This window comes from Cetorhinus maximus, chromosome 13 (assembly GCF_964194155.1).
Source record: "Cetorhinus maximus chromosome 13, sCetMax3.hap1.1, whole genome shotgun sequence".
Classification (NCBI taxonomy): Eukaryota; Metazoa; Chordata; class Chondrichthyes; order Lamniformes; family Cetorhinidae; genus Cetorhinus; species Cetorhinus maximus.
Window position 1 is genome coordinate 44,186,207 of NC_135891.1, and position 14,047 is coordinate 44,200,253.

General features: G+C 45.3%; 1 long non-coding RNA gene across 1 annotated transcript in view; it reads right to left on the reverse strand.

Annotated features, from left to right (window-relative positions):
* Positions 1-14,047, reverse strand: part of LOC144689188 (uncharacterized) — a 32,357-nt gene that overhangs the window by 16,684 nt on the left and 1,626 nt on the right. Inside the window, exon 2 of the long non-coding RNA XR_013578590.1 lies at positions 9,177-9,243. This is a non-coding gene — a long non-coding RNA (uncharacterized LOC144689188). The remainder of the gene's footprint in view (positions 1-9,176; positions 9,244-14,047) is intronic.

The window sequence follows — 14,047 nt, forward strand, 5'->3', positions numbered from 1 at the left end:
CCAAAATGGGCTTTGGGGAGGGAATTCGAAATTGGATCCAACTGCTCTACACTAACATCAGTAGCGCAGTCTCAATCAATGGGTGGGAAACAGATAGCTTTCCGATTAAATCTGGAGTCAGGCAGGGCTGCCCTCTCTCGCCTGTCCTTTTTGTGTGCTGCATAGAACCCTTTGCCGAGTCCATCAGGAAGGATCCGGGCATAAGAGGAGTGACGATCCCAGGCAGTGGAGGCACTCAGGTAAAAGCCTCCCTGTACATGGACGACGTCGCTGTCTTCTGCTCGGATCCGCTGTCGGTGCGCAGACTGATGCACGTCTGCGACCAGTTCGAACTGGCCTCGGGAGCCAAGGTAAATCGTGGGAAGAGCGAGGCCACGTTCTTTGGGAACTGGGCTGACCGATCCTTTGTCCCCTTCACTGTCAGGGCTGACGGCCTGAAGGTGCTGGGGATATGGTTCGGAGGGACCGGGGCATGCGTTAGAAACTGGAAGGAGCGAGTGGCTATGGTGAAAAGGAAACTGGGCATGTGGGAGCGACGCTCCCTCTCCATTGCGGGTAAGAACCTGGCCATCAGGTGTGAGGTACTCTCGCTGTTGCTGTACGTGGCGCAGGTCTGGCCCATTCCACACTCCTGCGCGATGGCGATCACTCGAGCCATCTTCCGCTTTATCTGGAGGTCGAAAATGGATCGTGTCTGCAGGGACGCGATGTACAAGCCTCTAGATAAAGGGGGAAAAAACGTGCCCAACATCGCCCTCATACTGATGGCCACCTTTGTGTGTGGCTGCATCAAGCGGTGCGTAGACCCTCAGTACGCAAACACCAAGTGTCACTACGTGCTGAGGTTCTACCTGTCCCCGGTGTTGCGAAGGATGGGTCTGGCCACGCTGCCGCGGAACGCTCCAAGTAGTTGGACCGTGCCGTACCACCTGTCCCTGGTGGAAAAATTTATGCAGAAAAACACCTTTGACCACAAGTCCATCAGGCAGTGGTCAGCACGTAACGTCCTAGAGGCCCTGAGGGATAAGGAGAGGGTGGACCCTGTGGGATGGTTCCCCGAGCAGACTGTCAAAGTCATTTGGCAGAATGCCTCATCGCCAGAACTTTCCAACAAGCACCAAGACGTAGCTTGGCTGGTGGTGAGAAAGGCCCTCCCCGTCAGATCCTTCCTACACGCCAGGAGTCTCACCCCCTCTGCACGATGCCCTCGAGGTGGCTGTGGTGGGGAAGAGACCGTTGTTCACCTCCTTGTGGATTGTGCCTTTGCAAAGAAAGTCTGGAGAGAGATGCAGTGGTTGCTGTCGAGGTTCATCCCGAGCAGTTCTGTGACACAGGACTCTGTGCTCTACGGGCTGTTCCCAGGGACACACACCGAGACAAACATCAACTGCAGCTGGAGGATCATCAACTCGGTGAAAGAGGCGCTTTGGTCTGCCCGAAACTTGTTGGTCTTCCAGCACAAAGAGTTGTCCCCGACCGATTGTTGCGGACTGGCACAATCCAAAGTCCAGGACTACGTGCTGAGGGACGCACTAAAGCTTGGGGCAGCTGCCGCAAAGGCGCAATGGGGAAGGGTCGCTGTCTAAGACCTTTCTACCACAGCGCACCGAGAGACTGGGAACTGTTTAGAGCCCCTCGGGCTGCACAGATCAAAATGAAAGGCTGTAAATGACTGTAATATTGTTTGTACTGATGCACCTGGTGATACATTTTGTAAAAGTTTAACCTGGATTGTACCCTTGTAATGTTGTTTTTGAAATGGTTTTGAATGTGATTGAAGATTTTTATGAATAAAGTATATTTTTACAAAAAAAAAAACAAGAGTGATATCACAAGACAGCATGAGAGAGCGGTGGAGAGATCAGAACCAGCGCGAGTGTGGCAAGCTTCAAAAAGTGACATCAGCACAAAGGTGAGAGCTGATGGGTGAGTAGTGGGCAAATGTTTTTCTACAGTTTAAAATAGATTAAGCTAACGAAAGGTAAGGGCTCTGGTTTTTATTTAAAGTACATAAATAATTTAATTTTTTTTACTGTATTTAACTTAAAGTAAGGGTTTTTTTCCAGCTAGAGGCATGGCAGGGCAGCTCAGTCCGTGTTATGTACCGCCTGCAACATGTGGGAAGTCCTAGGCACTCCTTGCATTCTGACTGACCACGTGTGCAGGAAGTGCCATCAGCTGCAATTGCTTAAGCTCCGGGTTTCGGAGCTTGAGCGGCAGCTTGAGGCACTGAGGTGCATCCGCGAGGCTGAGAGTTTCATGGATAGCACGTTTTTAGATGTGGTCACCCCACAGATTAGGAAGTGCAGACAGAGAGGGAATGGGTGACTATCAGTCAGAAGAAAGGTATCAGGCAGATAGTCAGGAAAACCCCAGGATTTGTCGCTCGAGAATTGTTTCTCTGTGTTGGAAAACGATGAGAGTGACAGTTCCTCTGGGGAGTGCAGCCACACTCATGGCACTGTGAGTGGCTCAGCTGCACAGGGGGGGAGGAAAAGGAGGAGAAGAACTAGTGGTAGGACACTCGACAGTAAGGGGAACAGACAGGTGTTTCTGCAGCCATAGACGTGACTTCAGGATGGTCTGTTGCCTCCCTGGTGCCAGGGTCAAGGATGTCACTGAACTGCTGCAGGGCATTCTAAAGGGGGAGGGCAAACAGGCAGAGATCGTGGTACATATTGGTACCAATGACATAGGTAGAAAGATGAGGTCCTGCAAGCAGAATTTAGGGAGCTAGGAAACAGATTAAAAAACAAAGGTAGTAATCTCTGGATTACTTCCGGTGCCACGCGCTAGTAAGTATAGAAATAGGAGGTTAGTCCAGATGAATGTGTGGCTGGAGAGATGGTGCAGGAGGGAGGGCTTTAGATTTCTGGGACATTGGGACCATTTCTGGGGACAATGGGGCCAGTACCAGGCGGACGGGTTGCACCTGAACCGGAATGGGACCAACATCCTTATGGGGAGCTTTGCTAGTGCTGTTGGGTAGGGTTCAAACTAACTTGGCAGAGGGATGGAACTCTGAAAGGAGGTTCAGCAGGGGGAGATACACAACCAAAACTAGAAGAGAGAGCAAGTGAGTCTGGAAGGAATAGAAATTATAGGCCAGTTAAGACACAAGGGAATATGGCAAGGTTGGATGGTATTTATTTTAATGCAAGGGGTCTGACAAATAAGGCAGATGAGTTGAGGGCACAAATTAACATACGGAAGTATGACATCATTGCTGTCACAGAGACATGGCTGAGAGAGGGGCAGGATTGGCAGCTCAATATTCCACGATATAGGGTCTTCAGGTGAGACAGGGAAGGAGGTAAAAGAGGAGGGGGTATTGCAATATTGATCAAGGAATCAATTACAGCAGTAAGGAGGGATGACATCTTAGAAGGCTCCTCAAATGAAGCCATATGGGTAGAACTGAAAAAGGAAAAAAGAGCAATCATATTGCTGGGAGTGTACTATAGGCCACCAAACAGCCAGAGAGAAATAGAAGAGCAGATGTGTAGGCAAATTTCAGAGAAGTGTAAAAATAATAGGGTGGTAATAGTGGGGGATTTCAACTTTCCCAACATTAACTGGGTTTGTCATAGTGTGATAGGTTTAGAGGGAGCAGAATTCTTAAAATGCATCCAGGAGAACTTTTAAGCCAGTACGCAGAAGATCCTACAAGAGAGGGGGTGGTCCTGGACTTAATTTTAGGGAATGCAGCTGGGCAAGTGGTAGAGCTATCAGTGGGGGAGCATTTTGCAGATAGTGATCATAACTCTGTTAGATTCAAGGTTGTTATGGAAAAGGACAAGGATGGGCCAGAAATCAGAGTTCTAAATTGGGGGAAGGCCGATTTTAATAAGATCAGATATGATTTGGCCAGAGTGGACTGGGAGCAGCTACTTTTAGGTAAATCTGCGTCAGAGCATTCAAGAAGGAAATAGGGAGAGTACAGGGCCAACATATTCCAATAAAGATAAAGAGTGGGACCAACAAATCCAGGGAACCCTGGATGTCGAGGGATATACAGGATTGGATAAAGAGAAAAAGGGAGGCTTATGGCAGATACCGAGGGCTCAAAACAGCGGAAGCCCTAGAGGAGTATAGAATGTGTAGGGGAGAACTTAAAAAGGAAATTAGGAAAGCAAAAAGAGGGCATGAAAAAACATTGGCAGGTAAAATAAAGGAAAATCCAAAGTTATTTTACAAGTACATTAAGAGTAAGAGGATAACTAGGGAAAGAGTAGGGCCCATTAAGGACCTTAAGGTAATTTGTGTGTGAAGCCGGAAGACATAGGTAGGGTTCTAAATGAATACTTTGTGTCGGTGTTCACAAGTGAGAGGGACGACGTGGCTATGGAAATCAGGCAGAAGGACTGTGATATAATTAAAGAAATTAGCATAGAAAGGGAGGAGGTTCTAAGTGGTCTCACAGGCTTAAAAGCAGATAAATCTCCAGGCCCAGATGAAATGTATCCCAGGCTGTTGAGTGAGGAAAGGGAGGAGATAGCAGGGGCGCTGGCAATAATTTTCAATATCTCTCTGGCCACAGGAGAGGTGCCAGAGGACTGGAGGACAGCCAACGCAGTACCGTTATTCAACAAGGGAGGAAGGGATAAACCAGGGAACTACAGGCCAGTCAGTCTAACCTCAGTGGTGGGGAAACTATTGGAAGCAATTCTGAGGGACAGAATTAATCTATATATGGAGAGGCAGGGATCAAGGACAGTCAGCATGGTTTTATTAAGGGGAGGTCATGTCTGACCAATTTGATTGAATTTTTCGAAGAGGTGACTAGGTGTGTAGATGAGGGCAATGCATTTGACGTAGTCTACTTGGAGTTCAGCAAGGCTTTTGATAAGGTCCCGCATGGGAGACTGATAACGAAGGTAAGAGCCCATGGGAGCCAAGGCAATTTGGCAAATTGGATCCAGAATTGGCTGAGTGGCAGGAAGCAGAGGGTGATGGTCGAAGGGTGTTTTTGTGACTGGATACCTGAGTCCAGTGGGGTTCCACAGGGATCGGTGTTGGGTCCCTTGCTGTTTGTGGTATATATAAACGATTTAGACTTGAATGTAGGAGGGTTGATCAGTAAGTTCTCGGATGACACGAAAATTGGTGGGGTGTTAAATAGTGAGGAGTATAGCCTTAGATTACAGGGGGATATAGATGGGCTGGTCAGATGGGCTGATCAGTGGCAAATGGAATTTAATCCTGATAAGTGTGAGGTGATGCACTTGGGCAGGACAAACAAGGCACGGGAGTACACGATGAATAGTAGGACCCTCGGAAGTACCGAGGATCAGAGGGACCTTGGTGTGCATGTCCTCCGGTCCCTTAAGGTAGCGGGACAGGTAGATAAGGTGGTTAAGAAGGTATATGGGATACTTGCCTTTATTAGCCGAGGCATAGAATATAAGAGCAGGGACGTTATGCTGGCACTGTATAAAACGCTGGTTAGGTCACAGCTAGAGTATTGCGTGCAGTTCTGGAATCCGCATTATAGGAAGGATGTGATTGCACTGGAGAGAGTGCAGAGGAGATTTACCAGGATGTTGCCTGGGCTGGAGAGTTTTAGTTATGAGGAGAGATTGGATAGACTGGGGTTATTTTCCCTAGAGCTGAGGAGATTGAGGGGGGGGGACATGATTGAGTTGTATAAAATTATGGGGGGCATAGATACGGTAGACAGGGAGGAACTTTTCCCCTTGGTGGAGGGATCAATAACCAGGGGCCATAGATTTAAGGTGAGGGGCTGGATGTTTAGAGGGGATGTGAGGAAGAATTTTTTCACCCAGAGGGTGGTGGGAATCTGGAACTCACTGCCTGAAAGGGTGGTAGAGACAGAAACCCTCATAACATTTAAGAAGTATTTGGATATGCACTTGCAATGCCATGGCATACAAGGCTATGGGCCTAGTGCTGGAAAAAAGGATTAGAATAGTTAGGTACTTGTTTGACTGGCGCAGACTCGATGGGCTGAAGGGCGTTTTTGTGCTGTAGACCTCTATGACTCTATAACATTGGTTAGAAAAACAGACAACTGGACTGCACTTAAGGCCAACTGAAATGCAATTACAGATTAATTTTAAACTTTAGGTGCTACCTATCAAGTATTTCAAAAACATAAAACAAGAAAATTGCTAAATATTGTACTTGTTAAATTGTTTAGTTTCCAGGATGCCCTTCAAATGTCATCGTCAGTAGCTGAAGAAGACTCCTGCAGTACGTACGCTACACTTATTCACCCATTGTTAGCAATTTTTCTCAGAAAGCAAAGACCTGGAAGTTTTTCTTTCCTTACCCAATGATTTCCCTTCCCTCCTTCTTTGCTGAAGGTAGGGGCAAAATTCTACAGGTACCTGTTGCACTCTGCTTATCCAGGTATCCATTCTCTAACAGTAAACAATAGATTACTGGGCCATACAAGGGCAGTTAAAACGCTTTAGTCAAAAGCTTAGTGAATAGTGAAGTAAAATGAAAAGAACAAACATTAACAATTTTTAGTGCAATCTGTAAGGGTGCCACCTTTTCTCTCAGAGACCTCCCCACACTCAAGTTCATGACACCAGATTCACAAGTGTATGGCTTGAACAGAATGACCATCGAGACAAGTTTCTTCTGATAATTCACAATCACTTTATTGAATCACCCACAGCCTTCAGAAAAAGTCTGCATTCAGCAATCACAAAAGTTACTAACCCTGAACCCTGTTCCATTAGAGGCGAAACACTCACCTTGTTCCTAATACAGATATTTCTGTGATTAGCTAAAATAACACTGGAAAACCACAGAATTAAAACAACCCATTCCCAGTACGGTTTAAACTTAAAAAACCATGGGCAAAACACCATATCTTGCTCCGAAACCTTAAGAAAAACCCTCAGACCAATATTACCATGATTTGACTGAAACCACTTACAGTCCCCAACACAGCTGCTTTGTCTGGTATCGATTGTAGGCCCTGAGTAAGGGGACCAGCTCTGACCCTTCTTCTGACTGCAGCCCACAAAACCTCAGACCAATCTCACTACAATTTGGCTGAAACCACTTACAATCCCCAACACAGCTGGTCTGTCTGGTGTCGATTGTGGGCCCTGAGTCAAGGTGATCAGCCTTGGCCCTTCTTCTGACTGCAGCCCATATACTCTGATGTGCTCTTCTTTTATAATAGTTTAAATCAGACATGTCAGAACATATTTCCTCTTGTTCCAATGTCCAGTTGGTTGATTCCACGCAAAGTCCAGACAAATATAGTCAGTTCCTGCTGGTTGAAAAAATGTGGGGTTTTCCATGGAAAATGAATCCAGATGAATATTATCAGTTCTCATTGTATTAACAATTCTCCTGCTGTTTGAGGTGGCACAGTAACAGCTCAGTAACAGCACTTGGCTCCAAGATTAATGAGGGTTTGAATGACCCTATTCCAGTACTATTGTCTGTGGTGTAGACCTTGCATAATTCCTTGAGTGTATTGTATTGATGATATGTCCTTTATGTCACTGTATTGGGTAATCAGACTTCTTGATTGCATTAGTCAATGGCAGGTGATGGCAATCCCTGGTACCATTGTTCCCTGATGGCAGTGAGTCCAAGTCCTTTTGATAAATCACTGCTTTTGATAGATGTCCGAATTAAGCCCTTGCTGCCCAGCCCTGTGCTATAAGCTGCAGCTTGTCTTTTGTATTTTTATAGCTCCAAACATGAGGTCAAAACATGTTGTGGGTTTGAATTTATATTCTATAAATTTCCCTGTTGGAGGGAATTCCAATCCTACAATTCGTTGCTAAGTTTAAAAAAAACTCATTCAATAACAGATTAACTTTCATTCATCTTTTCTGGTATTTGTGGGCCTTGCTGCATGCAAATTTGTTGTCTTGTTTGCATAGTGATTGTATTTCATAAATAATTATAAAGCAGCACTTTCAGATGTCTTGATGTGAAAGGTGTTATACTAATGCAAGCCATTCAGGTGACAATTATCCGTTAGATTCATGGATCTGATCCCAAGTAAAGCATGCTATGTCAGATCTAACAAGTTGCTCTAGTTTCATGAATTGATGCACTAAAATGTATCTTCCTGCAACTGTCTCCTTGTATTTTGGTACTTTGCTATTCCATAATTATTTTTGGCATTCTCACTGTTTTTCTATTTAACTTCCTGACATTTTGTTCTTTCTTTCTGATATCCACGTATGTTCATCTTTAAAGTCCATGGCATTTAGCCAGATAATAACTTAGGTGATAATGTTAAGGCTCCTTTGAACTGTCTATTCAATAGTTATGATTTTTAAGTATATGAGAGAACTAGTACATTGGAGTACAGGTATTCGAACAGCACTTTATAGGAACATTTGGTCCTTGAGTTGAAGACATGATCCATTCCTTTTACCTCCTCTCTTTTTATATTCACTCCTGATGTGGGCGTCCCTAATTGCCCTTATTCAGAGGGCATTTAAGAGTCAACCACATTGCTGTGGGTCTGGAGTCACATGATGGCAGATTTCCTTCGCTAAAGGACATTAGTGAACCAGATGGGTTTTTACGACATTTGGCAATGGTTTCATGGTCATCATCAGACTTTTTTTCCATATTTTTATCTAAGTTAAATTTCACCATCTGCCATGATGGGATTTGAACATGTCCCCAGAGCATTACCCTGGATCTCCAGAATACTAGTCAGTGACAATACCACTATGCCAACGCCTCCCCATACATAACATATGCTTGTACTGAGATCATGTGAGGAGAAGCTGATCTGAAACTAGTAGAACACATGAGAAAAAGGAAGAAAATGAGTCAAAAGAAATTGGGGAAACCGTTGGCCTTCGTGTTGGGGAATGCAAGGTAATAACTGGAGGAAATAGGGGCTGTCAGACATTGAGATAAGTATGTGGAAGACTAAGATTTATGGCTTGGAAGCATTCAGTGGAGCTGGGTTCTAGTAGCACTGAAAAATAGAGGCAGGAACCACTCAGCTTGAGCGAAGGGAATATGAGAGCTGACAATATTTTGAGGGCTGGATCTTGGGGAATGTCATCTGGGTTTAGTAAGGTATTACAGTCTAGGCATTCTAAATACTATTTCTCTCACACTGATTACTGTATACTCAAGGTTATACTCAGGCAGTGTCCCTCATGATCAAGTGATGGACACCTTGGGTTGCATGTTCTAGGATTAAGAATTACCTTATTTTGCTGAGATTTTGCTGCATGCTCAAATTCCTGTAGTATTCTCACTGTGTCTTATGTGGATCTGAAAAGTAGAAAACAGTACATTCCGAGTCTGACTTGTAAGACCAATTTATGAAAACAATTTTCTTTGCACTAAAAAAATCATAGGAATTTCAGGGGCCAATTGCCTTTATTTCTAGAGTGGCCAGTAACCAAAACTGACCAGATCAACAAGACCTGGCTAGCCTTTTGTGTTGCTGTCATGGTCTGTAATCAGAAATTATTTGGATCAAAGTTTCCTTGGTGGCAGGACAGTCTCCGTTTGAAATGGTGTTGTACACAAAACTGCACACCGGAGGTAAACAGACCAATTGGAATCTACCCAGAGCTCTAGGCTGAACTTCCAGCTTGGAAAAACAGCTAATATCTCAACTTTGACAGCTGTGATCTTAAAGGCTTGTTTTGACCTGCATTAGCTACTAAAATGTAGTCAGTTCATTGGTGAAATTGAGATGCTTGATTAACAAATTTCAGCACCCGAGTATAGCATTGCATTGTTTGCGCTTTTATTCATTAGTCTTGCAGACTATAGACTGTAAGAAATAGTTTTAGAATGAGTATTTTCATCCCTTGTAATCTGGTTCCATCTTCATTTGTTAAATGCCTGTACAATAAATAAACTCCATTGTTTATTTTTAAAATAAATCTACAGTTCAACTTGATTATAATAGTTTAATAGTTTGATATTTACAGCCTTTTTGTAGGTAGGAAAACATGGTGGTCACCCCGTGTGGCCTCTGATCCAAGGTCTGATTAAGAGGTAATTAGTAATTCTATTAGAACTCTATCCCACTCAGAGACCATGGGCAGAATTTTATGGCCCCATTGCGGCGGAGGCAGGCCTGTAAAATATGGCGAGCTGTTCAAAAGTCCATCGTCTTTGGAGAGACCCAAAAATCCCATTGGCGGGAGAGGCTGTAAAATTCCGCCCCACATCACGTTGCAGTTTTCAGTTCATGGAAGACTCAATCTGCTTATGAAAATTGCCCCTCTGCCTTGAGCATAAAAGTGTTGGGTGAAAGCTTGAAGGCAAGAAAGATTAGAGAAATTGAATAATGCCCGAAATGCAATGGAGATTTGAATGTTACTGCAAGATGTCCCCAGAAACTTTCAGAGTTTCTCATTTAGCAATTTTGACAATTTCTTGAATGTGTTAAACTCCATTGTAAGAATCACATGGAGAATACATCATTGAAATCTTCATGATTTGTCTAGTTTTTATCTTTAATATTTCTAAGAAGAACCACTGTTTGGGTGAGATGGACCCTTTGCACTTTCTGGACTTGCACTCAATGCCAGAATTTTGTTTCATTTGCTCACAATTCTTTCCACAATGAAGATCAAAACATTTTTAAAAATTAAGGAATAAAAACAGAAAATGCTGGAAATACTCAGCAGGTCACACAGCATCAGTGGAGAGAGCAATAAAGTTAACGTTGTAGGTCGATGATCTTTCATCAGAATTGGGAAAAGTTAGAGATATGATAGGTTTTGAGCAAGGGGAAGGTGGGACAAGGACAAAAGGAAGGTCTGTGATAGGGTGGGACAAGGACAAAAGGAAGGTCTGTGATAGGGTGGAAGACAGTAGAGATTGAATGACAGAAGAGTTAGCCTTAAAGAGCCAAAGGTAATGGTGAGGGGGAAAGAAAGAAATAACAAAACGAAGGATGTGTGTAGAGCAGGTGTGCTGCTGTCCGAAAGCAGAAAGAGAAAAATCAAAACATGCAAAGAAGGAAACAAAAGGGGGGGGGAGGCGGAGTTTATGGTCTGAAATTGCTGAACACAATATTGAGTCCAGAAGGCTGTAAAGTGCCTAATTGAAAGATGAGGAGATGAGGTGCTGTTCCTCAAGCTTACGTTGTGTCACAGTCAAGTCATATGCCCGTAAAACATATTAGGGAGATGGACATTTTATTTTTAAAAGAAGTGTAAATTATGGATAATTTACCTCAACAAAATCGACCCCAGAGGGTCAGGTGATTTCTTCTGTGGTTTCTGTACAGACAAGTCTGGACATATCCCTTGGCAGTTACTTCCAATGCAAGTTGCCTTCCCAGGTGCTGATTGACGACTACACTTCATTTCAATTGGAGAGATTTAAAATAGCAATGACTGCTAGACTTGCTGGCCCCATGAAGATGGAATTTCAAATAAAGACATTTTGGAGACTAATCATAGCTGTAATGTTGATGGGATAGCAAACAGCCTCCATGTTTAATGTTTAAACTAACTTTGCTGGAGTTTTTTTGAGGAAGTAACAGAGAAAGTTGATAAGGGAAATGCTGTTGATGTGGCGTATATAGATTTTGAAAAGGCATTTGACACAGCGCAACGCACAGACTTGTAAGCAAAATTCTTCATCTTGGAATAAAAGGAAAAGTAGGCACTTAGATAAGAAATTGGCTGAGTGACAGGAAACAGAGCCCAGGAATTTCTGTGCCTGCTGGAGTCGGACGTGTTCAGAGGCATGAGCGGAGACAATATAGCGCGATTGGTTTCACGATGGCGTGAAACCAATTCGCGATCATCTGCTCAGCCCGCTGATGGCGGGCCACGTTCTCCGCCATTGGACGTCGGGAATCTCATTGTAATACATCAGCATATTATTATTAGGCCTGCCTGTCAGAATCATCCACCCCGGCTGGATCGTCCACCCACATCGGCGGGAAAGCACACTGGTATAGAACACGTCTTGATAATCGTGCTGTGCAGAAGTTGGGATTTACCCACCTGGGCTTTGCTCACATCGCGGACATTGGAAGAGCAGAAGTTGCTGGAGCCAGACACCAATGGCACACTGGGGGGATGTCCATGGCACGCTGGGTGGATTCTCATGGACACGGCTCTGCTGCGTAGCAGCGCACAGAAGTTGGATAGTCACCATTGATGCTCACAACGAGTGATGCTAGAGAGGATGGGGGAGGAAGGGCTAGGATTGGCTGGGAGAGTAAAAGGTGTCAGGATAGGGGAATGAAGGTGTCAGGATGGGGGAAGGTTGGGAGGGGGGGAATGAAGGTACCAGGATGGAGGGAGGTTGGGGGGAGGGACTGAAGGTGTCAGGATAGGGGGAGGTTGGGAAGGGGGGACTGAAGGTGTCAGGATGGGGGAAGGTTGGTAGGGGGGAAATGAAGGTGTCAGGATAGGGGGAGGTTTATAGGGGGGGAATGAAGGTGTCACGGTAGGGAGGGAGAATGGTAGGAGGAGGGAATAACGGGGGATAAGACCGCAATGGAGGAGGCAGATGTAAGGAGGGTGGAAGGTGCAAGAGTGCGGAGAAGGGAGGGTGTCCAGGGAGAGGAAGGGGTGCAGACAGGGGAGGGTGTCAGGGGTAGGAAAAGGTGCGGAGAGGGGAGGGAGTAAAGGTTGGGGAAGAAGTAAGAGTGGAGGAAGGAGTTGGGAAGGGGGTAGGAATAAGGCTGGAGGAAGAAGGGAACTTGGAGGAGGAGTCAGAAAGGAGGAGGGTCTAAGCTTGGGCGGGGGGGGGGGGGGGGGGGGGGGGGGGGTGGATGACGGGGGGTGTTGGCGGCGAAGGGGGTTGTCCAGACTTGTCCAGTTACCCTGGTGGAATGGATGAGGCTATTCATTCTGTAGTGGCACTGGGTGGCCGTCCTCTTTTGCAGGGCTTTGGTGCTGTCCACGGCCTCCCAAGCCTGGTTGGTAACGCCGCTGCCTATCCTGTGGCCAGAGTGGGGGTAGAGGATATCGCAGAGGGCCTCTTTGGCATCCAGAAGGCGTTCCAGTGATGTGTTATTAAACCTGGGGGCTGTAGTCTTCTTGCCTTTCGTGGACATCTTTCCTGCAGTAGTCATGGCCTGAAAACACCGAGATGTGTGCGTGCAGCTGGACTTTAAACATGGCGCCCAGCGTGATGAAGCAGTGAGGTGATAGCGGGCGGGCTAATGACAGCCCACCCGCCATCGAAACAGCGTGTTTCCTAGGAACGCATAAATAATATGGCGGGATTGGGACAATATGGCGTGAAAACCTGCCATCACAGCCGGCAGGTAGAATGTCATTTTACCCGCCTGCTACCGCACTTAGTGCAAATCTGGGATGATTCCACCCAGAGAATAGTGATGAATGGTTGTTTTTCAGATTGGAGGAAGGTTTGTAGCGGAATTCCCCAGGGGTCAGTGTTGGGACCCTTGCTCTTCCTGATATATATTAATGACCTGGACTGCGGTGTGCAGGGGCATGATTTCAAAATTTGCAGATATGAAGACTGGAAATGTTGTCAACCGTGATGAGGATAGTCTTGAACTTCAAAAGGACATAGACATGTTGGTGGATTGGGCAGACAAGTGGCAGATGAAGTTCAATGCAGAAAAGTGTGATGTGATCCATTTTGGCTGGAAGAATATGGTGAGACGGTACAAAATAAAGGGATAGACTCTAAAGGGAGTGCAGGAACAGAGGGACCTCGGTGTATATGTACATAGGTCACTGAACATTGCAGGACATGATGAGAGAGCAGTTAATAAAGCATATAGTACCTTAGGCTTTGTTAGGAAGGGCATTGAGTACATGAGTGAGGAGGTCATGTTGCACTTGTATAAAACACTAGTTAGGCCTCATCTGGAGTACTGCGCCCAGTTCTGGGTGCCATACTTGAGGAAGGATGTAAAGGCATTGGAGAGAGTACATAGGAGATTCACAAGAATGATTCCAGGGATAAAAAACTATAGGTACGAGGATAGATTGGAGTGGTTGGGACTCTTGGAGAAAAGAAGGCTGAGAAGAGAGGTATTCAAGATCCTAAGGGGTATGGACAGGGTAAATAGTGAGAAACTGTTCCCACTCAAGAGAGCATCAAGAACTAGAGGGCA